This window comes from Bidens hawaiensis, unplaced genomic scaffold (genome assembly GCF_021521415.1).
Source record: "Bidens hawaiensis isolate Kalapana, Puna unplaced genomic scaffold, B.hawaiensis_p1.1 tig00022218_1, whole genome shotgun sequence".
NCBI lineage: Eukaryota > Viridiplantae > Streptophyta > Magnoliopsida > Asterales > Asteraceae > Bidens > Bidens hawaiensis.
Genome location: NW_027493450.1, coordinates 1 through 25730, shown reverse-complemented (window position 1 = coordinate 25730; position 25730 = coordinate 1). Strand labels below are relative to the sequence as shown.

General features: G+C 35.7%; 1 non-coding gene across 1 annotated transcript; it reads right to left on the bottom strand.

Moving 5' to 3' along the window:
• Positions 1-5564: 5564 nt before the first annotated feature.
• Positions 5565-5670, bottom strand: LOC143564997 (small nucleolar RNA R71). Its single transcript, XR_013140980.1, has one exon. It is a non-coding gene; the product is annotated as a small nucleolar RNA R71 (small nucleolar RNA).
• Positions 5671-25730: the final 20060 nt, after the last annotated feature.

Here is a 25730-nt window from a genome sequence, read left to right as displayed (position 1 = left end):
TTATCAAAGAGATTTTTTATTTATTTATTTTTCACATTTGACAATTGCCTTCGCTCTTATTAATTGATGACATGTATGTGTACCATTGACTTCATTGGTGGGGGGTTCTAGATATCATTAATGGGTTTCACTATCAATTTTTTATGACTAAAATGGCTTTCCACTATGAGTGACATTACATACTCATTAGTTGTAGCATAGTCAAACAAGATAATCTAATTCCCATTTATAGTCAACACAAGTGGTTTGGGGAAGTTACACGTAATTGTTCAAGTAAATAGTGGTTTAGCGAAGTTATATTTTAAAAAGAAGTGTTTTGATAAGTGGTTTGAAATAGTAATATCATATTTAGTGGCTTGAAATAGTGGTTTGAACTTTGAATTGGAAGTGGCCTTGTTTATAAGTTTAAAAGACTGTGATGCTACTTATCTATTTTTGAGCTATAACTTAGAGCATTCCCAACCGATTCCCTATATTATTATGAGAAGTGTTTGTAAATTATAGAGTGAGGTTTTAAGTGGTTGTGAGTGTAAATTATAGAGTGGAAAGAGAAAATGTAGTGATTTTTTGTAAATTTGGGGAAACTTTGTTTGTCGCTATTTTTTTTTAATATTTGTTGAATTGGTTGTGAGTAGAGGAAAAAGAAATCTGTAATGATAAAGGTATAAAGTAATATTATTTAAGTGTTTTGTAGTGTAATTATAAAGATGAGGATGTAGATCCGGATGAGAATGCTCTTACTTGTTTTTACCGTCGTTGGAATGCCAAATATACATAACATTATATATATTTACAATGCACATGCCCTGATGTTTGGCATCTACATCCTCCGACATTGACACCTATAATCTTGCCAGTTGATGGTGATAGAATTGGCTAGGTTGTATCAATACCATTTGGTATCATTCACTTGATATAAACCTATGATGTTTCATTTAATCATGTTGTCGAGTGTTTTCGCAATTTACCCATTTCTGGATGGTTCAATAATTTCTGTTTTATTCATAAAAGGAAATTAATCAAACTCATTTATATATAGTTTCGTGGCTTTATAGCTTTATATACTGTTATAGAAAATAGATACAAAAATTAGTAATCTATAATATATATAAACGAAAACATAAAAATCCTATTTGTCGTGATGTGGTCGCTCCCTATTTTTTTGGAGTCAAAAGATTTGCTTGATTTTTAAATGGAGGCTTCTCATGCATTTGACCCGAATTAATGGGTATGGGTCTTACCAAACCCAGATATTCCTTAAACGGGTTATAACATCTCATTAAATAAAAAGTTATCCTCACCAAATTATTGATGTAAAAATCCTATAAAATTGGATATACTAAATATTTAATAGCTTATTTATTTTAAAAAAGATATATATATATATTATTTAAATTAAAAAAAAAACCAACTTTATAGTAAAAAAAATAAACGGCTCATTGGTCTCATCAAACTATAAGTATATTATTAACTTTCATAAATATTATATGTGAGTTGCCCGAAGGTCAGCCAACTTGTTTCGCTTATGACAAGAGTCTATTAGTTTCATCATGTCAGAATATTCAGGCGAACATCAACAACTCGTGACCAACGATGAGTTCCTTGTGCAAGCAAAACTACGCATGTACGGGTTGATTATCCCGCTAAGGCCGTGTCTGATGAAATCCAGGATTAACCAGCAAATCAAGCGTTAAGCACAAAACAAACGATCATCAAACCGTTGATACGTGAGTTCATGATACGCAGGAAGGCAATTTACTTAATTGCCCTTTTTAAATCTAAATGATGAAATTAAGTTTGTAGAAACTTATTTGAATGTTAGTAATAATTGATTACTTTGCATAATAGTTAATTTGTTATTAGTGTAATTGTTAACAGTCTGCAGACGTTAAAAAACAAATAGTCTTATTCTTACAGATTGCAGAGGTTTGGTCCAACTCTTCTGTTGCCAATGCCTGCAAATGTGGTCCGCAGATTGCAGACATTTTACCTCTGAAAATACAAACAACACCTTAGTGTATGTAGTTTATCTTAGTTGAAGATGTAGTCTCTAAAAGACTAGTGCAAGAGAAAAATATACAAAGATGAACACATGACATTTAATAGTTCGATTAAGGCGACCTACATCATCGGGCTACAACTAGAGGACCTCTTTAATTGCCGTAACTCTCTAGTGAGAATCAAAGTACAATGATATGAATATATAGATACTAAATTAGGGTTTACATCTTGTACAACAAGAAACATAAAATGAGTTTCTATCTAGGAGACTAGGGACAGCCCTAGTGACCTTCACTAAAGAAAGAAACCCAATTTAATATGGGCCTAAGGGTCTCCAACAAACCCAACAATCTCCCATTTGGAGGGTTTGAATATTCTTCAACATTGCCATCTGTATAGTACACTTGTATCTTTAGTAATCTCCTCGATTCTCGTAGTTGTAGCGGCCTTCTCACAAATTAACATAAAGGATTGTTGAAGCGCCCCGGAGCTCCAACACATCAATTGTAGTTGTATTTTTCTTTGACCCATTCTAAGTCTAGGATCCACGTCTCTAAACATTGGATGTAAGACACAAACCCAGATTCAGAACTACATGAGTGACCAACGCTTTACAGAGAACAACCCGTCACCTCCTGAGACAATCGAAAAGCTACTAGCAACGATTAGGGAGCGACATCGACTAGGTGTTGAGCATGGCTTCATTAGGACAATGGATAGGTTCATCTAGAACATACAGTGATCTAGAACCTACTCGACTAGGAAATACGAGGCTACTGTGGTTTAATGATGGTGATGGTGGAGGAGAAGAGGGACGGCAACGATGGAGCAGGAGAAGAGAGGTTCACTCTAAGCGAGGGAGTAAACATGTGTGTTCAAAGAAGAGAACATAAGTGGGCATAAGATTACAATACAATAAGAAAGTTATACAATCATAAAAGCAGACACATGTGAACACAATGTACAAACACTAATGCGTTATTAAAGTGAATAGTATAAAGCTCACACAAACAAACTTTGATAAAATTAATATATACAAAGTTTAAAATGTTAGAAGTTCTAAATGTAGTGTTTTATTCCAAATACAAAATTATCATTATTATATGTTATTAGATTAGGTATAGTCGGCTGATGCCATACTCCATGTTAGCATTTTCAAGGCTTCAACACTATTACACATGGTGAGGACGGAGCACCAAGGTGCATTGGCGTCATGCTCATCACATGCATGAGGGGCTCTTTGGCTTAGAGCCATTAGGTTTGGAGTTCCAATGCAATATATCTATTGTTTGCAAATTAAATAAATATTTTAAACCTATATAAAATATTCAAATAATTTATCATTTTATATCTATATAATCTTCATCTTTTACATATGATCATTGGTAAGTCTAAGTACTCTATTTAAAAAATGAATTCATGGAACCTAAACAATCCGATTTTCTAAATCTTCCCCAAAACCGGGTTGTTTAGGTTTCATGAATTCATTTTTTATGGAAACTGCAAATCTGATCGGCAGAAAGTGAAATATTAACTTACTAAATTGGGTCACGACCGTGCGCTTTATGTTCATGACCGCACACTATGTCCAGACAACTTATAAAAAGTCATTTCTCTTCATTTGCTTGGTGTGAAGCCTTGGTGATTCTCTCTCAACCCTTGGAGGAACTTTATTGTGTTTCCTTGAGAGTTTTAAGGCTTACACCATCCTCAAGATATCCTTCCACTCTTTAATACTTGTTGATCTTAGTTTCAATCCTTTGTTCTTGAATATGTTTTGTAAGCTTATTTCTAGTTTGGTTGTAGTTGTATCAAGCCTTATGGGATAAATACTCTTGTTACTTATATCATGTTGAAGCTTTTACTTATGTGATAATTATCTATGCATAATTTTGGCAATTTTGTTGTTCTTCAAGTTTTTGATGAGTCCTTGAGTAGAAATTAATGGTTGAAATACTTGTTATTTTACATAGTCTTGTTAATTTGATAGATTATTTACCATATTATGTTGGAAAATCATGTGTTGAGTGTTTGTTTATAAACTTTGTTTGTGTATGCATGCTTAGCTTATACCATTTTGTTAGGAATGATTAGTGGAAATAAACCCGGTTGTGAGATTTTAACAAGTATGGAAACCTATCACATGATATTGAAAATTGTTTGCTGATAACATAAATCTTGATTTAGTTGATGTTTGCTAGAGGTTGAGACCACAATCCCTAGTCTATATGTTCTGGTTGAAAGATTCATGTGTTGATTTTGGTCTCTTAAGATTGTTTATTTAACATGATTTTAGGTGGTTACGAAGTTGTTTTCATGCTAGCTTTCCTTTGATTATGAGATTAGGTAGTTTTGACAAACTTGCTAATCTATGGTTACAAACTTGAATGAAAGCTCATCATGATGTTTTTATGCTAGTATTAAGTCACCTTGATTGGAATTTAATATTTATTTTTATCTTAATTCACGATGTTTTGTCATTATCATCGTCATTTATATCACTAGTTTAAGTGGATGCATGGTTTAGTTAACTTTGTTGGATTGATTGACTCTTGTGTTTTTACTTGCTTGTTTTCATTGTATGTTAGTATAGTTAGTTAAAAATTCAATTTGAGATTTACTTGTTCGGTTGGCCAATTACAAATATTTGGTATTAAAAAGCTGTTGTGTCCATGGATTGATATTTGGTTCTTACAGATACTTTGTTACAACCGTTAAGTTCCCTTTTCCTTCTTGTGTGATTTAGTTGTAGGTAAAAACCTATTTCAATCCCGATTTGTGTGGAGCTTTTATTAACATTATATGTATATATATATATATATCCACACACGTCAAGATTTTGGCGTCGTTGCCAGGGACACGGTGATTTTTAGAGAACTATCCGAATCTTTGATTACCCTTGTTGATATTTTTGATCTATGTTATTTTATTTTATTTCATTTTTATTCATCTTATTGTTATTTTATTTTTAGTTAGTTTATGTGTCTTTGTTCGTTTTCTGTTCCCTGTTTTTCCGGATGATAAATGTCCACCACGCCCAGTCCCGAGATTGTTTCACCCCTTTCTGAGCTCGAGTGACATCTTCGAGAGGGTCTGAGAAGGAGAGCACACGATGTTTCCGAGGTCATTAAAACTGATGTTGTGGAGGATACTGACACCCCCGAGGTTGGAGAATAGGAGATGGCGGACCCGAAGGATCAAGGTTACATGGAAAACTTTGCCACACCATCCCTTGATGGTTATGGCAGTAGCGTCACGCAGCCCGAGATTGCAGGGAGTTTTAAGATTAAGTCGAGTATAATTCATATGGTTGAAATTTATGTTTTTTTCATGGTCTCCAGAGCGAGGACCCTCATGCTTACATTTCAAATTTCCTTCGATTATGTACGACATTCAAAATTAATAATTCATCTTATGATGTCGTGAGACTTAAAATTTTTCCATTATCACTTCATGGGTCTGCCCTGGAGTGGTTAGAAGTACTCCATTCCGGTTCCATCGCCACTTGGAACCAATTGGTTGAGTAGTTTCTTCTTCAGTATTTCCCACCCAATAAACTGCAAAATATCGTGAAAACATCCCTAGTTTTCTTGTCGATAATGATGAGTCACTTCATGCCGCAGGGGAGAGGTTCAAGGGCCTGTTGAGAAAATGGCCTCATCACGGTTTGAGTCGCGGGCTTTAGTGGCTTAAATTCTTTGACGATTTATCTGGGGCACAAAAGCAAGCCGTCGATCAGGTTGCGGGAGGAGATTTTAGTAAGTGTACCCCAAATGAGCACTTGATATCTTGGAGAAAGCCGCTAATAAGAGCTTCGCATATAACTCACCTCGTAGTATTCCTTACTCTATTGGTGTTCATCACATTGATTAAAACAACGATGTTTCCGCCAAGTTAGAAGCTCTCACCAAAATATTTGACCAAATGCAATCCGATCTTGTCAAATCTAGTTCTTGTTGTGGGGTGTGTGATGGAAAACACCAAACCAGTCTATACCAACAGGCCATGGTGGTGAAAGATGTTGACTTTGTGGGCCGCCAAAACAATGCCTACAGGAAAACCTACAATCCAGGATGGAGAAACCACCCCAATTTCGGCTGGAAAAATGGTGGTAGCAATCAAAATCAAATGCCATAGGGTTTTGACAGAATGCCAAATTATCAAAGTCAATGCAAAACCAATCTTATCTGCAAAAGCCTCAATTTCAGGGTTCCAACAGTGGTAATCAGTCAGGTGGGGAGGGGGGGGGGGGTTTGTTCTAGTGTTGAAAGCCTTGTATCCCAGCTTTTGGCTAAAATCGATACCTAAAACAAATTAGCCAAACAAAGGAACGGGAAAACCTCATGAGACTCTCCGGAGGCATTATCTTATGTTAAGGAATCCGGAATCAGAAAGCATCCATGTATACCATCGAAAATCAAGTTGGACTGATTGCTCAACTCCTCCCTAGGAGACAACAGGGTACCCTTCCTAGTAACACCGAAAGGAATCCAAATGCTGAGGCTAAGGCTATTACCCCGAGGATTGTAGATACACCATTCCTGTTGACTCATTGGTTTCCACACCAAAACCGATCGCTGATGAGATCGAGACTAAGACTCCTGGTGAGGTGCACTCGAGGCTAGCCCCAACAAGTACCGCACAACCCAGTGAGCTAGTCAGGACTAATGTTCCTCCCATTCCATACCCAGGCCGTTTGAAGAAACAGACGTTGGAAGAGCAGTAGGGGAAATTCTTAGAGCTTTTTAAGCAATTGCACATTAATCTTCCGTTCCTTGATGCTTTGAAAGAAATGCCTAAGTATACTAAGTCTTGAAAGAGGTTCTCTCGAATAAGAAGAAGTTGTAGGAGATTTCTCGTGTTACTTTGAATGAGGAGTGGTCCGTGGCATTTCATAATAAACTGCCTAAAAAATGACCGATCCATGTAGTTTCACCATTCTTTGTTTGATCAGCAGTGTTTTGGTTAGTAACGCTTTAGCCGAGCTAGGTGCTAGCATACACTTGATGCCTTATTCTTCATTTTTTCCAAACTCACCTAGGTCTACTTGCACGCCCATTCAGCTTGCAAATCGTTCTGTGAAATATCCTTGAGACATAGTTGAGAATATACTATTGAAAATTGACAAATTCATGTTTCATGTTGATTTTGTGATCTTATACATGGATGAGGATAAAAATGTACCACTTATCCTAGGGTTAGAACGCCTGACGGGAAAGACGTTCTATTGTTTTCTCGATGGATTCTCGGGATACTTCAGATCCCCCTCTCTTCTAAGGATCATGATATGACGACATTCACATGTCTCTTTGAATTGTGTAATGCCCCAGCCACATTTTAGAGATGCAAGGTGGCAATATTTAATGACATGATCAAGGACACCATGGAAGTTTTCATTGATGACTTTTCTATTTTTGGGAGTTCTTTGGATCATTGTTTGAGAAATTTGGAGAGATTTTTGGCTAGGTGTGACGAAGCCAACCCTGTTCTTAACTGGGAGAAATGACACTTCATGGTGAAGGAATGCATTGAGTTAGGGCATAATATTTTAAAGGCAGGGTTTGAGGTCGATTGAGCCAAAATTGATAATATTTTGAAGCTTTCGCCACCAAATTCGGTGAAGTATATTAGGAGTTTTCTCGGTCACGCAGGTTTTTATTGGCGATTCATAAAGGGCTTTTCCCAAATCGCCCGCTCGATGACTAAGCTCCTCAAGAAGGATGCCCTGTTTGTTTTCTCCTTCGAGTGCCTTCGTGCATTTGATTTATTGAAAGAGATATTGGTGAACGCCCCACCCCTATCATGGTAGCCCTCGACTGGACTATACCTTCTGGGCGGTTTTAGGTCAGAGGAGGGATAAGCACCTTCACTCGCTTTACTATGCGAGCAGGACTCTGAATAACGCGCAGGAGCATTACATGACTACCGAGAAAGAGTTCCTTTCGGTCGTCTTTGCATTCGATAAATTTCGGTCTTATCTTGTACTTTCTAAGACCATCGTGTTCACGGATCATGCAACTCTTAGTCATCTTTTCAGTAAATAAGATGCAAAGCCGAGACTTATTAATTGGATTCTATTACTGTAGGAGTTTGACATTGAGATCTGTGACAAAAAGGGTGCTGAGAATGTCATGACCGATCACCTTTCCCGTCTTGAGTGCTCAACTTCTTCGGAAGAAGTGGGGGTTCACATAATGACAATCCCCCCCATGAATTCCTCACACATACCGAGACGCGATATGATGATCATCCTTGGTTTGAGCACTTCACGAATTTTCTCGCGAGTGGGATCGTTTTGGAGGGCCTTACTCACCCGCAAAAAAAAAAAAATCTTTTCTGATGTTCAACATTATTTTGGGAGGATCCCTGCTTGTTTGATGTCGCGATTGTTAGCTCGTGCGTAGGTGCGTGTATGGAGATGAAGGACGCAAAATCCTGAGTCATTGCCTTGAGGGCCCGACTGGAGGACACCATGGAGCTACATCCACCGCGAAGAAGGTTTCTTAAGCTTGTTTCTTTTGACCAAACATCTTCCGTGATACTCATGACATGGTGCAGTCTTGTGATGCTTGCCAGAGGGTGAACAACATCTCATCACGAGATGAGATGCCCTAGCGACCGATTCAGGTTTGTGAGGTTTTTGATGTGTGGGGCATCGATTTCATGGGACCTTTCCTGACTTATTTCTGTCATCGTTATATCATAGTTGACGTTGACTATGTATCAAAGTAGGCCGAGGAACAAGCCTTGCCTACAAAGACGCTAGGTCGGTGGTGAAATTCTTGAAGAAGTTGTTTTCTCGCTTTGGTGCCACTAAAGCATTGATTAGTGACCATGGGACACATTTTTTTAATGCCAAGTTGGAAAAGGCATTGTCCCGATATAATGTTCATCATAGATTCTCTACACCATATCACTAGCAGACGAGCGGGCATGTCAAGGTCACCAATAAGGGCATCAAGATAATCCTTCAAAAGACGGTTAGTTAGAAATGTAAGGATTGGTCCGAGATGTTGGATAACGCATTGTGGGCTTTACGTTCCGCCTACCAAAACACTGATTAGTACGACACCATTCAAATCGTGTACGGGAAATCATGTCATCTCCATGTTGAGCTCAAGCATAAGGCCTAGGGCTTTGAAAATTTCTAATCTTGATATCACGTGTGCGGGCACAAACAGGTTTGGTCAAATTCATGAGCTTGAGGAATTGACAGGCCAAACTTATGAGAATTCGAGAATTTACAAGGAGATTACTAAAAAGCTCCATGATGCTCGTTTGAAGGGCCACGAACAATTCCAAGTGGGATATTATGTGTTGCTTTATAATTCTCGCCTTCGTTTATTTCTCGGGAAATTGAAATCCTGATGATCCAACCTCTTTAGTGTGAGGCAAGTATTTAACTATGGTACTGTTGAGATCGACCATAAGGATGGACGCATATTCAAGGTGAATGGTCACCGTTTGAAACACTAAGTATGTGAGCAGGTCGAGGTTGCATTGGGGGTTCTCGCCCTCCACCCCATAAAATAAGAATGGGGAGTGTGAGTCTAACTATCGACTCCTTCAAAATTTTGCATGCTTAGGAATTTTGTAGTTTTTCTTTGCGTTTGTTGTTTGTTTCTCGCTTATTTTCGGAATCGAGAAGTTGGACTCTACACCTTTGTTGTTTGTCTGGGTTCACGCGTTAATTATCTAGCTTGATCTTTTCTTTTAGGGCTCATAATGGTTGAAATCGGTTTAAAAATTTTGGAAACTGCCAACATGGCATGGTCATGCACTTGACCAGCATGGTGGTGCATTTAACATGCATGGTCGTGCACTACACCATCATGGTCGTGGGTTTTGTCTAGGTAACCGTGCAACGGGTTTTTAAACATCTTTTGTCAGGATCGATTTTCTTCACTATCAAACTCGTAACCCACAAATATATGTTGACAAGACAGATTACGAAATAACCAATGTGAAAACCTTGAGTGTGCTCGAACATTCATTCGAGTAAGGTTTTACTTAGAATATTTTCCTTAGAAAATATTCTTCAAGCAGACTTCAATCTTCATGATATAATCAAACTTTGATCGATAATATCCTACAAGCAAACTTGTTCTTCTTGATCTCTTCAACCTTCGATTAAGCTATAGCAAAAACTTAGTATGTTCGGGATACTATTGCTTGCTCGAGGTTGAACTTTGCTCGTAGAAGTCCATAGAATACTTTCATTATCTTCCTACAAGTGTGCTTGATATCCTATCTAATAAATCCTTGCTTGACCCACTAAATTACTTAGTTTAAGCTTGGATAAGTCTAGAGTGTGCTCTGAATCAAACCTTGCTTGATGATGTGTAGCTTGCTCAAACCTAACACTTGGAAGAATTCCAGAAGATAGCCTTACTCGAAATAAGATACCTTGCTTGAATAAGTGTAAAGCGTGCTCGAAGTGCCTGGTTTGCTCGAATTCCATACTTAGCATATTTCTGAGATGGTTGAGAAGATTCCAATCTTCCTTGATCATCATTTAAGCCCAACAATATCCCCATAGATTGGAACAAACTCAGATGCACCAAAATACCTCTAGATTACATAAACTTGTTTCAAAAATACATATCAAATTCTTAAAATCAATAACTTAGATTACTTAAAAGAAAAGATTACATATTCAAATTCTGCCTTAATTGCATTACATATCAAATCAAATTACATCCAAATACATAACCAAAAAATCATAGGTAAACCATGCATAGATCACCTTTAGTTTCAGTTTATTGAACTTCTTCTCTCTTCCATTCTTCTATCCAATCTTATAGCAGCTGATTTCTGTTGGAATATAGATATCTCCTTGTTGAATGGACGATCCTTAGGGAGGTTCCATTGCATAATGTCTTTCAAGTCATTCACATGAAGATATTCCAAATCAGAATCATCTTTAATAATGCCCAGAGCAAGACCTTCAAAAGTTCTTAAGATGTAGCTATCAGTTTTCTTCTTATAGCTGATTCTTTCTATTCTTCCCTTTCCCTGCACTTCTGAGTTTGGTCTGCTCATTCTTCTCTTCATGCTTATATACTCCTTCATATTGGCATAAGGATTAACAAGTTTTTTGGTCTTGTAAAAAGAGATCCCCGCCATTTTGATTTTTGGTCTATTCAATGGTATTACATGAATGAGTTCTTCAGTTGTTTTCTCCTCCTTTTTCTCTACATTCACCTTCTCCATTTGCATTTTCTTCTTCTTGATAGTTTCTTCAAAATTTGGAATAATTGGTCCATATCTTTTTTTTTTTTTTGCATATTTGACCAATTCAATAGGCCATTCTCTCTCTCTCTCTCTCTGTCTCTCTCTCTCTTCAGATCTAATGGTTTCCAACAGTCTAGCTATTACTTTTACAGATGAAGCTTTGGCCATTTCCTCTTGTATCTTCTTACCATCATAATCAACAACCAACTGTCTGTCAAAATTTTCTTCACTTATTGGTTCATCAATTGGTGTTGCTTCAACGGTCTCTTCTACAAACTTCTCCTTTTCAGCTTGAAACCTCTCAACAGCTACAACAAGAGCCAGTTGCATCTTCATCTTGCTTTAACTTCAAGAGTCACGCAAGAACCTCTTGGTGAAGCTCTACTTCATCAATTCTTAGTTTCTTTTGTAGTTCAAATTGTTCAAGTTGGAATATTTGTTCATCAATCTCTTTCTCAGTTGGCATACAATTTAAGAATTCTCTTTCAAACATCTCATTCAATAGTTGATCATGCAACAATTTAGCCTTCATAGAAGAGACATATATTAAAGAATGTTGTCATTTGTACCACCAATTTTCTTCTTCAGGCATTGAAGTTGGCTCTCATCCTCAGCCACTGCCTAGCCTTTCACCCTCCTCCTCTCTTCATCTTCATCAATAGGTTTTGATGAGCCAACTTTTTTCATTTTAGGAGGTGGCATTTCATCTATGTCTCTGAATAAATCCTCTAACCCTTCATCAATTACCTCCCATCTCAGCAATTAATATGGGGTGAATTCCCTCAAATCTCCATATAAAATATCAAGGTCTGGATCATCTTCAATCATTTCTTCATCTTCAGCACCTTGATCAATTTCCACGTCTTCCACATTATCCTTAATAATATTTTCATTTTCCACCATTTCATCCATGAACAAATTTTCCTTATTCTCCCTTACTACCTCATGAACAACATCCTCATTTACCCAAATCTCTTCCTCCTCGTCATCCTCTTCACTTTCAACACAGATCATCCCAATCATGTTTAGGGAATTATCGATATTAGTAACAACATGAACATTCTCCCTTTGTTTTGATGCATATGAGGTCTTCTCAACCTTAGACTTCACGGTTTGAACCTCCTTTAGGGCATCTTCTTTTAGTCTTTCCAAATCAATGTTCCTTTCCTTTAAACTGAGTTTTCTGCCTTTAAGTGAGAGTTCTCCATTAAAAGATCAAAGTGTCTTGTCAAGTTTAAATGGTTATGGTTCAGATTTTTGGGTAGTTTGGGTTTGATGAATTAGGCTTTGAGTGATAGGTGAGCGCTGATATGGTAATGGATTTATTGTTTGGAATAAAGGAGTTTGTCTTTGGGTTTGGGTAGATGGTGATGAAGAGTGGTCAGCTTGAGCAATTTCTAGGGAATAGGATGCTGATTGGATAGGTGTGTCTGGCTGGTTTATCAAGTGGGCTTTAATACATTTAGGTATATAAGGTTCAATTGGATAAAAATATTAGTTTCATTGGTCTGGGATTGAATTGGTGAGTGTGGTGTATGGTTCATGGGTTAGGGTTAGGGTTTGGGTTTGGATTTGGATTGGTGAGTGTGGTGAGGAAGGTAGGTATGGCTCAATGGTTTGGGTTTGGGGTGGTGAGTCTGGTGGTGAATGGTTTGTTGTGTGTTGGATTATATCAGAAATAACATCATCATGAACTATCTCCTCATCAACATGTGGTTGCACCTCAGCTACATTCTCTTTAACAACCAGCTCATCTCCTTATTCGTTACCATTATTATTATTATCATCAGAGTCACTACTTTTGTCATCACTATCCTCCTCACTGCTCACCAATGGTGAAGTAGGAACCTCCATCACTTCCATTGCATCATTCACTAACCATGGTGATACATCAAGTTCAACTTCCGGATTAAACTGACTTGTTGCTCCCAATCTACTGATTCTCCTGTATACATTTGGATCTTGGAGAACAAGTGTAGGACTAGTAGTTGGCAAGTCTGGATGTTACCCATTAAATATAATCTGTAGGAATCTTGAGTACATAAGATATTTATCTGCTTCTCTCTTCCTTGAATTCATCGCCATTCCTTCAAAGATCATTCTTGAAAAGTTGAATGGTTAATCATATAAAACAGCTACAGTGCCTATTGCTATCTCCTTACTCAAAAGAGTCCATGTGACCCTTCTCAAAGACATGCTTTGAATAATATTATGTATCAAAATTCGATAGATAAGTGGAAACATTCCCTTCTATAATTGCCCTTCGTTGATATTTCCTTTACAGCCCATCGTCTCTTGAAAGACCCTTAACAACCTTTGTTGTGAATAAGACAGTTGTTCAGCAAAGTTTTCATTCAGCTACAAACTTGTTCAGATAAGTTGCTCAGTTATTTCAACCTCTTTTTCAAGCATAGTTGCCTCTATTCTTCTTCCATTCACATCTTCAACAAACTGTGTAGACCCCCATAAATTTGTGTGATGATTTCTATATATAATTGGGGTTTCTATGAGGGCGAACCGCCAGTTTGACCGATTTAGCCAATTGATCATCAGTTCTAATGATCTATTCTCCTCACTGATTTGGAGAATAGCACACATATTATGCTTCAGTTTGAATTTATATGCCATATATGCACACACACCAGCAAATACACATTCAAAGTAGAAGTTAGTCAAAGAACATATTTTGAATATTCATGTTAAGAAGAAAGCATAAAAGATAGTCTTTATGAACCTGTTCTTCGACAATTATTAACCTACACATAAACAGAGACCTTTGTAAAAATGAAAATTAAAGTCCTAAACCCACATAATGAGTGTCAGAAATCATTTAATCACAGCTTACCTAGTTGGAATTAGAGTGGATGATAAATTTTAGAGCGATTTTGCAGGAAATGGTTCAATAGCTAGGGCATGAGAAAACTGGGTGTAATAGTAGAGAGTGGGAAAAGTGAATGCAAATTTTCAATGTCCCCCTTTTATATTGTACCCTTTTTGTGTTTGAAAGTGGGGTTTAAATGCTTTTTGTCTTTTAGTATCTGAATAAAGCCAAAAATCCCACTTTCAAATTTTCAAACACAAAGTTTGCTCAAGCAAGGTATTTTACCCAAGCTTGCTCGATAATAAAGTATACTCTCTTTTATTTTTATTAGAAATATAACTAGTGTGAAAGTGAAAGAAGTTTACTAGAATATACAAGATTGCTCGAGAAGTTAATCGCAAGCCTCATAATTAAGTATATTTGTTCAAGTAGACTACTTTTCTCTATATCAATAAAGTAACTTAGAAATATTCTTAAATGTTAATCTATGCTCGAATATGACTTTATTCGAAAATCAACTTAATGAGGCAAAAAGTTAACTTTGTCCTAAGATACATAACCATGTATGCTTCAAGAATAAAGTCCACTCGAAATTAATCAAGTATGCTTGAAAACACTTAGATAGTCAAATCTTAACATAAAAGTGTGCTACAAGCATAAAGTGTACTCGAGAAACAAAGTTTACTCGAAAACACTTATACATCAAAACAAAGTAGTCAGACATAATCAAAAACATAATCACATCAATAATTTATCAAGTTTACTTGAAAGTTCATCAAGTTTACTCGAAAAAGATAAACATAAATAAACTTTCAAATACACTCAAAAAATACATATCCATATAAAATCACCAAAGTATACTCGAAGCTACTTAGTAATCATAAAACATATTCAGAATAGACAAATCATCAATAAATATGACATTTTGAAGTTAATTTGCTATTAGGTCAACCCTTTGACTTAAACTTTGAATTTAAACAACAATTTTCTTTAAAGAGTAAAATTTTGAGAACAAATGATGCATTTTGAGATCAAATTTCAGTTTATCATTTCAAAAAATTTTTCCTTTATTAAATATCTCAACATGGGATAATATTGATTAAATCACTTTTCCAGACTTCATTCTCAGCATTATTATGACAAATCAGGCAGGTTAATAGCAAGTAATGACTTAGCATGCATTTCATAACATTGGTGATATGCTTAAGGTTCAATTGTTTGCATAACACATAAATGGACTACACTTAATGCACTATGATGCCTTATATTTCTTTTCAAAGCTTATTTAGCTTTCTCCATATCACCCCAACTTGACATCAACCCCGCGATATTTGGTCAAAATATCTTTTAATAACAGAGCATGAATAATTTTCTTTTATAATTAATTTATCATTTCAAAACTTTTCAAACTTTGAGGATGAACATTGGACTTACATGCCACACAGTTCGGACTTATAAGCCATACATTCAAGGTGTTTAGGATTTATAATGATGCCCCACCTTTGTAGTTCTAGTTTAAACCCTAAAGTTTGTATTCTTTATCAACTTTTGGTTGATGTATAATCATTTTGCACAATTTTGTTTCTTTGTCATATATAAAAATGAATCACTTTTAGTGACAAAATACCAACAGGCTTGTGTATGGCTGGGTATCTTGAATCATTTTGTATAATCTTTCTGCCTATCATGTGGAGAGGTTTATCTTGAAACATGCATATTTCATCAATGTATCTCCAAATTAACTTTAGCAGTTTTCTTTAATTTATATCACCTCAGTTTTTACATATCATGAAAAGCTACCAGACTTATTAATGACTGCACAAATAGCCCTTTTTAGCATATTAAATCCATAAGACTAATGTAAATAACCAATTTCTATCATTTCCCAAAAGGTTGAATCAAATTTTCATTTGAAAACCTTTTAAGCTTCTACAAAGATTGAACTGAATAATCTTATCATGTCTCAACACCAAAGGTTTGTTCCTTAATCAAAAACATTTTACTTTTGAAAAAAAAACTTTTTTTTTTGATAAATCATTTAATCACACAAGTTTTAGTACAAAACTTTTAGTACAAAACTTTTTTTTTGATAAATCATAAATCATTTAATCACACGAGTTTTAGTACAAACTTTTTTTTTGATAAATCATTTAATCACCTAAGTCACATATATTCATTTAAGCACACAATGATCAATAATAAAAATCACAGAATCACATTCAAATCACTCAAGAAAATTTAGAAATATAGTCAGTTAGCACATTTAAACATATGTTAACAATCAGACTTCATCGAAGTTGATTGTGCCTAAAGATATTAATAAGAAATTGAATATAGTCTTATCTAGTGGCTTGGTTAAAAAATCAGCCAAGTTGTCACTAGTTTCAACTATTTTCATTTCTATTAGACCTTTCTCATTGCAATATCTGATGAAATGATGTCTGATTTCAAAATGTTTGGTCTTTGAGTGTTGTACAAGATTCTTCACAATAAATGAAAGTGCATGATTCGGATCATATGCATCATGATATACGTGTAAAACGATACGATACGGATCGATAATATTGTGTTTACTATACTAAATCATATGGTGGAAACATTCAATAAAGGAATTGTTAACATATTCACTCATAAACTTTATATATTGATATCACAATGAGAGTACACTCTGGTAAGATATTCTCAAGAACTATTCCAAAGTATGATATGAAAGCACTATATATACAACTACCTATGAGTCGTATAAGTCTGGTCAGCGTATAAGAGTTATACGCTCTGTATAAGTATTATACATTCCTAAGACTTATACGCCTCTTAACAAGTACCTAATATTGACAATTCTGCCCTTTAACTATACAAATATGACATATTAAGCCCATAAGACCTAGCATTAAACACTAATGCTCTAACAAACTCTCCTTTGGATATTTCTAGGTCTTTACATCTTCAATCAATACCAAAAACTCTCTTATGATATGCCTTTCTCGCTTCAAAAGACGGCTTTGTCGATCCTTGTTGTGATATTGGACAAGATACTCCAATAGGCATACGTTGAAATCTATTCCACGATGCCTAAGTAACTCGATCATGACTTTCAGCTTCCATCTCAGCCTCAAGCCTTTCTTGTTCTTCACTGACTGCTCTCCGGTTTGTTTCCCAAGCCCTTCGAGAACGAATCTTCTTATCAAAGCATAAAACCACAACTTTTTTGAACTGGTTGGCTTGTGTCTTAACTTTATCATCATTGCATTGGATCCTTTTTAAATGTAATATCTCTATGTCTTTCAATGTAAGGCCCCGTTACCGGTGCCCTACTTTGGAAGTTGGATTTTCTCATAAACACATTTCTATTATCGGAGTTAATTAAAACTTTCGCAGAATATTAAATCTTCAACCATAATATATTACATAACTTTCAAATATTGTCTTAACATACGTTCATAGTCGTTTAAACATAAAACATAGTCTCAAAACATCATAACATAACATTTCCTTGAGATGCCAGTATCTTCAATTCCATTCCATGTGTTCCCCTCAAGCGAGCGGCCTCATCCTACTCACCCGCGTGCATACTAAAAGTCAGCTACGCTGAGTGAGTTCTAGTTAAAAATACAACATACAATAAATTCTTAACTACGTACTTTCATACGTACTTCATACTTTATTCTAAACTCTACTTTACATTATTCTATATCGCCCCGGATACTATTAGGGTCCGGTCCCTTTTTCTGCCTCGGATATTATTAGGGTCCGGTCCCTTTTCTGCCTTGAGTATTATTAGGGCTAAGTCCCTTTCTACCTCAAGATGTATAAAGGGCTCAGTCCCTTTTCTGCCTCAAGATTTATAAAGGGCTCGGTCCCTTTTCTGCCTTGGATATTATTAGGGTCCGGTCCCTGTCTACCTTGAGTATTATTAGGGCTCAGTCCCTTTCTTCTGTACCTGACTATCTCTTACATTCATTCATAACATACGTACATAACATTCGTACATTATATATAACATTATAACTTGACAGTACGTGCAATATCCGAAGATCTTTCACGTACCGACAAGTAATCATTCATACTTTATATACATATCATTCATAACTTCAAACTATCACCCGACGGTACAAGCAATATCCGAAGATCGTTCACGCACCGTCAAGCATTCATTTATACATAAACATGTAAGGCATACACTTACCACTTAAGGTAAATGTATTAACTAATTACATCGAGTATGCACACAGCCTCGAAAACATAACAAGGAATGAGGCTAGAAACTCACCTGAACTCGGTTACGTTCACATTTTATGGTTATTCCTTTCTTGAGCTGTGCACGACTCACTGTATAACAATTACACGTATCAATTTAACTATCACTACCCATATCGTATTTCTAGTATAATTATTACCCTCAACGAACGGGGGGTCGGGGCGCAGCGCCCCTGGCAGCGGGGTTCTAGGGGAGGCAGCCCCTAGCGGGGCCCAAGGGGCAGAGCCCCTGGCTGGGGTTAAGCTGTCTTAACACATTTTCCATTAGTATTTCATGATATTATTGTATTGTTAACCTCTCAATCCTTTAAGGTATCTTCTTAAATTTAATAAAGTTGAAGGGCTATTTTGTAATTAAATCATTCTTTTCTAATTCTAGGGACTATTCTGTCATTTTATCAAACTTCCTAATGAACTGGTTCTTGTAACTAATTGGACCCTATAACGAACTGGTCCTTTGATGAATTGGACCCTATAACGATCTGGTCCTTTGACGAATTGAACATCATAGCGAATGACCCCTTTGTAACGAATTGAACCTTCTAATTTGTTATCTCCTTTTAACGGATGATTATAACAAATTGGTGTTAATTCGTTTTCTTTTCCTTAACAAATTTGGATACGAACTAAGGCTAGTTCGTTAAGCTTCTGTTAACGAATCACCCTTACGAAATACCTCTAGTTAGTTAACTCTCCGTTAACGAATTAGGGTTAGGTCAGAATGTCAGAACATTCTCTGACATCCTCGTACACCACTTTCCGGTGCCGTCGTCGCCGGAAAACCACGATTTCGCCGGAAAAATGAGACCTGACTCGTTTTTCCACCGTTTTTCACCATTTTTCGTCCCGTTCGATTCAGATCTGAACTAGGGTGACCCCTAAGCTCATCTTTGGTTCGGTTCATACCCGATTCCACCCGGATCTCATGAATTTAATGGTTTAAAGGTGTCGACTCGTTGTTTCAGAACTAAATCTAACAGATTCGAGTTCATACACTATTATATTATCATTACCTTGGATCGGGATCAGTTTTCCTTCTTGGTTCGGCTAGAGAGAAGAGAGAAACTAGAGAGAGAGCTTAAGTGTGTGTTTTGGGTGGTGTATGGAATATGCGTAGAATGAATGAATTAATTAGTAATTAAGGGTTATATAATTATGGATCATGGGCTTAAGCCCATGGTATTTTCCTTCTTTCCTTCATGACCCAAGTCCATAACCCATATCCATTTAACCCAACACAAGCCCGACTCATAATAACTCATATTTTCATTTTATTAACCGAAACGAGAAAACGGGACGTTACATTCAGCGAACAGCTCACCAACCGCATCGGATCATACACTCGGATAACATCATATGGTTCTTCTCCTCGATCCAAGTAAATGCTTGCTTCACCAGTCAATGCTAAGTAAGACCAACAAAGAAAATAAGGATGAAAATACTATTCCATTGGGTACAAAGGTATAACACGTAGCGAATCTGGTATTGTATATCTCAATATTCTTATCAGCTCACCTTCAGGATTTTTCTGATTTCTTGATTTAAACAACAGAATGGTACATCTTCTAGTGGAGGTAGTATTGAGGGTAATAACATGCAGTTGGTAGTGTATCAAGACACTACTAACGTGAAACCCATTGAGTCGATGAAGTCCAACACGATTCTATTTATGGACAAAAAACGTCGTGTTTTCATGAGCACAACTAACACGGATAATATTGAGGAAGAAGAATTTATTTGATCATGCCTTATACTGAGATAAAATCTCGTTATTTCTTGGTCTGAATGATGAGGAATTTTATGCATTGGAAAATGAGAAGGAGGTGGAAGTTATTGATGACGATGAGGTCAGATTCAACATGAGTATCCCATCTCGGGATACGTCGTCTAATTATGATGACGTCAAGGTAGAAGATGTGATAGCTAAGGAGTATCATAATCTATACACGCGTACCAATGTTGATCAGGGTATTTCATTTTTCACTAAAGAACACGTACAAGAAGCTGAAGAAAATCTTGAAAAGAAGAAGAAAAACAACAAAAAGAAAGCACCGGGATCTGGTTTGAGTTCGTAGAATCCAGCATTCAAGGGCATGTTTGAGGTACGCAATAAAGCTTGGTCTGAATGATGAGGAATTTTATGCATTGGAAAATGAGAAGGAGGTGGATGTTATTGATGACGATGAGGTCAGATTCAACACGAGTATCCTATCTCGGGATACGTCGTCTAATTATGATGACGTCAAGGTAGAAGATGTGATAGCTAAGGAGTATCCTAATCTATACACGCGTACCAATGTTGATCAGGGTATTCCATTTTTCACTAAAGAACATGTACAGGAAGCTGAAGAAAATCTTGAAAAGAAGAAGAAAAACAACAAAAAGAAAGTACCGGGATCTGGTTTGAGTTCGTAGAATCCAGCATTCAAGGGCATGTTTGAGGTACGCAATAAAGCTTGACTTTATAAGATTATCAAGGTTTATAGATATATGGATAAATAAAATGAGAAGGAGATCAAAGCACGGGCAACTGCTCATTAGATGAAAACGTTCAAAGCTGTGAAAACTATCAAAGGTGATGTTGTTTCGTGGCTTTATGATAACGATATTAAAGTATGCATCATTTAGTCGGAACACAGTGGTACAGTACTACCAATACATCACTGATGTTCTTACTTTACCAAAAGTGGGATGTTCGAACGTTTGCTAACCGGTCGTTCATGAATCATGGTGGAATTCAAATGGCTGGATGGTTTCATCGATATCTGCTGTTTGAGGTAAATCATGGTTTTAAATTCTTTTAGCCTATATCGACGAAATTGATCCAAGAACAGGTTGGAGAAAGCGTGTATTAAAGGTAAACCCACCACGGACGATGAAGCGTGTACCTATAAATACTTTCCCCCAAAGTATTTACAAGACATTCGGCCAGTGGAATTATGAAAACTGCACAGGTGAAGACGTTATTGTACTCGGTACGAGACTAAAAACTGAGTTCATCGGGTGATCGATCTGATGTGATTAGTTAATCTATCAGAATCAGACAAGGATGTTCTATTCAAGAATTAGATTTGTTTTGCTGATATTAAAGATTATGATCATTCTATGCAATTCCAACGTGTCGGGGGTGTTTTCAAAGAGTTTAGAGTTCATATTTGTGCAGAATGGAAGAAGAAATATTAAAGTGATCGAAGACAAAGAGCACGAGACGAGGGGGAGTTTGTTAGTGCATTGTTTTTTTCGTCTCGGTCTTTGTATATCTTGTAACTTATATTTATTAATGTAAAAGGGCATTTTGGTAATTACCTATCCATTTAGTATGTATTATCTGGCCATTCGTTAAGCATGTTTAATGAATGTGTCCAGTCGTTATGTTTATTGGCCATTTGTTATGGAGTGTATAATGAATGAGTACTTTTGTTAAGTTATTGTAGCATTCGTTATGGAATGTTAATGAATGAGGTATAGCGAATGAGTTATTCTCTATACTTTAAGTTAAGTTATAGATTGAAGAAGAACGATCCCCATTCGTTATGGGATGCATAACGAATGGGATTCATCTTCTATATATAGTTTGTACTCAAATCGTAAATTAACATGTGTGAATTATCATTATCAGAGTGTTGTTACGCAGCCCAATTACTTTCTCAACTGACACACACACTTCACATAACGTGTTACAAATAGATCACTTATAATATATCAGATAACTAGATCCTCTAAGTATGAATTGAAATCGATTCGTCCATAATAGGTTTCTCAGGTTTATACTATTACTTGGTTTAAACGGTTTAAAATCTCTTACTAATATCCCTAAGCTCGGATAATCTTTTTTATGTTTGTATGGTTTTGTTTGTTATTTCTTCTCTTAAATATTTTGGTTGTTAGGGGAGAAAATGGGAAAATCCAAAAATATTGTGCTTTCATTTTGTACAGAAAAAAAACCAAAAACATCAAATATTTCAAATATTCAAAAAAATTAAAAAGTTGTGCTCCTAAAAATGATTTTTGAAGCTAAAAAAAGAATATGATAGTACATTTATCATTTTATTATGATATTTTGGTATAAATATATGCCTAAAAGACTGTGTTTTAACTATATTGGTGTATTGGTAGGTCTTAAACAAACAAATAAGGTAAAGTATATGATATAAACATAAAACTTGCCAAAATGAAAGAGGTGTTAGTATCTTCCAAAAGTCTTGGAAATGAATGCAGAAATGTAATCACCAGTTATACTCAAGCTTTATGTCTGTTTTATCACCAAAAATAAAAAATTCTAAATAAAAGCATCTAGTTAATGGTTAACACTTCAATGGTGTATGGTCTTATGGCCTCAAATCTTGTATTGATGGGATGCCTCAACTTTCGGACACGGTAAGTCTTTATGTGGTTTATCATTTTGGGTATTCATAATATGAATATTAAAATGCTTTAAGAGCAAACCCTTATAAGTCAATAAACTTGATCACTATTGTACTTTGTATGAATTCATTACTGAGTTGATCAAACAGTTGTTAGTCATACATTTTTCCTCCCCTTGTGTGCTTCTTAATACCAATAAGCAACAAACCCCAGGGAATACAATGTCTGTAAGCCATACATATGAAATCATGCATATTCATTCATAGCAAAGGAAGCTTGGTGTATTGTCTGATAACGGGGGTACACCTTGTAGTGGGGATTATTTGCTAAGATTGCTCAAAAACTATAAAATTGTATATTTTGATCAACAGACATAATGGTTTAAGTCAAGTTGGCGTGACATGGTAAAAGTCAAATTAAGCCTGGCTGAGATTACGGGCTGATAGTTTCTGATATCTTGTGCCTTAATAGAAACCTAATCATATCACAGAAATACTTGAAAGTTTGTTATAAGATTTAAGTGGACAACCTGTTATGGATGATTTTTTGTTCAATATGTTTATCTGCTCAACTCACAAAAATATGTACTGCTTTCGTAGATTACTTTTCATATTTGTTTTAGTTTTAATTTTGTTTGCTTTTTTTATTTCGAAAATATTCAAAATCCAAAAAAAAAATCTGCTTTATTTTCGATTTACGAGCTAAGAGGTGTTTGTTGAAAAAGAAAATTACAAAAAGAGTTTCCCACGATTTTTAAGTTATGTGTTTTTTCCCGTAAAAACACGTTAAGGTATTGATTTTTATCTTTTTGAGGTAATTTTTTAAGTTAATTTTTATCAAAACATGGATTTTTTATAATTATTTATGGTTTGGAATGGTAAAATGGTTAAAAATTTTCCATTTTTATTTAATCCATTCCATTCGTTACACTATTGTAACGAAGGGGAACTCATTCGTTAAACTTATATGACGAATGATGGTCATTCACTGCGTATAATAGCGAATGGAACTCATTCGTTATTATGATCAACATTCTCTTCCGCAGACCTGATAATGAATGAGCATCAAATCGTTATATTTGGATAACGAATGACTAAAAAATAAAGGGATATTCGTGAGATTATAAATTAAGTATTGATTCGTTAATTTTATTAAGGAATGAGTGCTCATTCGTTAGTTTAAATCTAAAGAATGGACCTTATTTGTGCGTATTGGTTTACGTGAAAATAGTATAACGTATAAGAACCAAAACTGAATGGATGGTCCTCATTCTGAACATTGAAAACAACAAAATACATAAAGAAACTCTGCCCAAATTTCTCAGAAATACAAACATCGTTTAAAACAATTTTTTGTTGGTTAAACCTTGATCCTAAGGTAAATACGAGTGCAACGATACAAGTTTCATCATTTTTATTAACATTTGATAGGTCAATTGGATCTTGAACTAACCAGATCGTCTTTAAGACTAATTAATGAAATAAACAATATTGGGTTAATCAGTTTAATGATTAGGGTTTATTAACGATGTTAATACGAGCCTAATGGTATAAGTTTTGGACTTAATCATGTTGTTTTAAGCTTAATTGGATTTTAAACTTTATTTTAACTGTCTGTTGTTCAATCCAATTTTGACTTTGACAATTTAGAGTCAAAGACCTAATTCTTATGTTCACATTCGTTGCATATATCGAATGGGAGTTATATTCGTGTCTACTGATAAAGAATAAGCTCATTCGTGTGTCTTGATAACGAAATCGACCATTCATTAAATTATATGACGAATGGAGTCATTTGTATATAATTTTTATCGTTTGTGGGTCATTCGTTTATCTTTAACGAATTAGATAATTCGTTAACTCTAACGAATGAGGTCATTCGTTAATATTTCATACAACGAATGGACTCATTCGTTGCTTAACACTTAACGAATTACTAACGAATCAGGCTTAATTTTTTAAAAAGATTGCATAACTTTTTCACTAAGTATTATGAAATATTGTGATGTTTTAGTATATTGTGATCGTTTTCTAATGCTCGGGTTTTTCACAGAAATGGCAGATGAACAGTTTGTTGATGCACCAGTTCAAGAGACCTGTAGCACAAATCCAATAGGAACAACAAGTACAAGATGTACTTGTGTTGCGGAGATTCAGGTTACTGAGTTGGCGTACGACAAAGAAGCACAACATTTTGTGTGTTCCTGCTAGATGACTTTGTTGTACGAGACACCTTTGGTGATATGATTGCTTTCCTCAGTCGCTCGAGGATTCATTATGCGATATGTGCTCATGTTCCTGTACATTTTAGCATTATCCATCCATTCTGGGATAATGCTAAATATATAGATGCCCGAGAAGCATATGAAAGCAAAAACTCTATTCAAAAGGATAGTGATTGATGTGGGTGTTATACGCAAGGTACGACGGTTTCTCGATACCGTAGATGACCGTTGTGAGTTCGACAAGGATCTGATTAGAGGTTTATTTTAAAAGTTGATCTACAAGGGCGATTTGGACAAATCACATTATAACAAAGCTTATATATGTGACAATACAAGTACTTTCTACATGCATTTATTCACTGCCTTGGGGGACGAAATGGTGGATACGATGAACTACAGAATCATGTTGCAGTCTGCATTTGTGGCTCTCGTTCTCAACAAGCCATTCAACTTTTCTTAGTTGACTTTCTATCATTTGAAAGAGAACTACACGGTCCGTCACCGCAAGAAAAAGTTTCTTATGTTTCCAAGATTTCTATAGTTAATTATTGATCATTTAGCACCTGATTTGATACGTGATCCGACGTTGGTGGATGAAATGATGGTTTTTGGAACACATAACTTAGGAGACTATGAAAAGGATGAAGACATATCGTAATCAAACACCAGAGAACAGGCCAAGATACATGAGGTTGATAGGTCATGTGGCGAGACCTGATTATGAATGTCCACCTAATTATCATTGGATTCATGATGCTTCAAATTCGGAACGTGAAGGTGGGACCAGGTGGGAACAATGATAGTGAAGATGGTGGTGTGATGGAAATG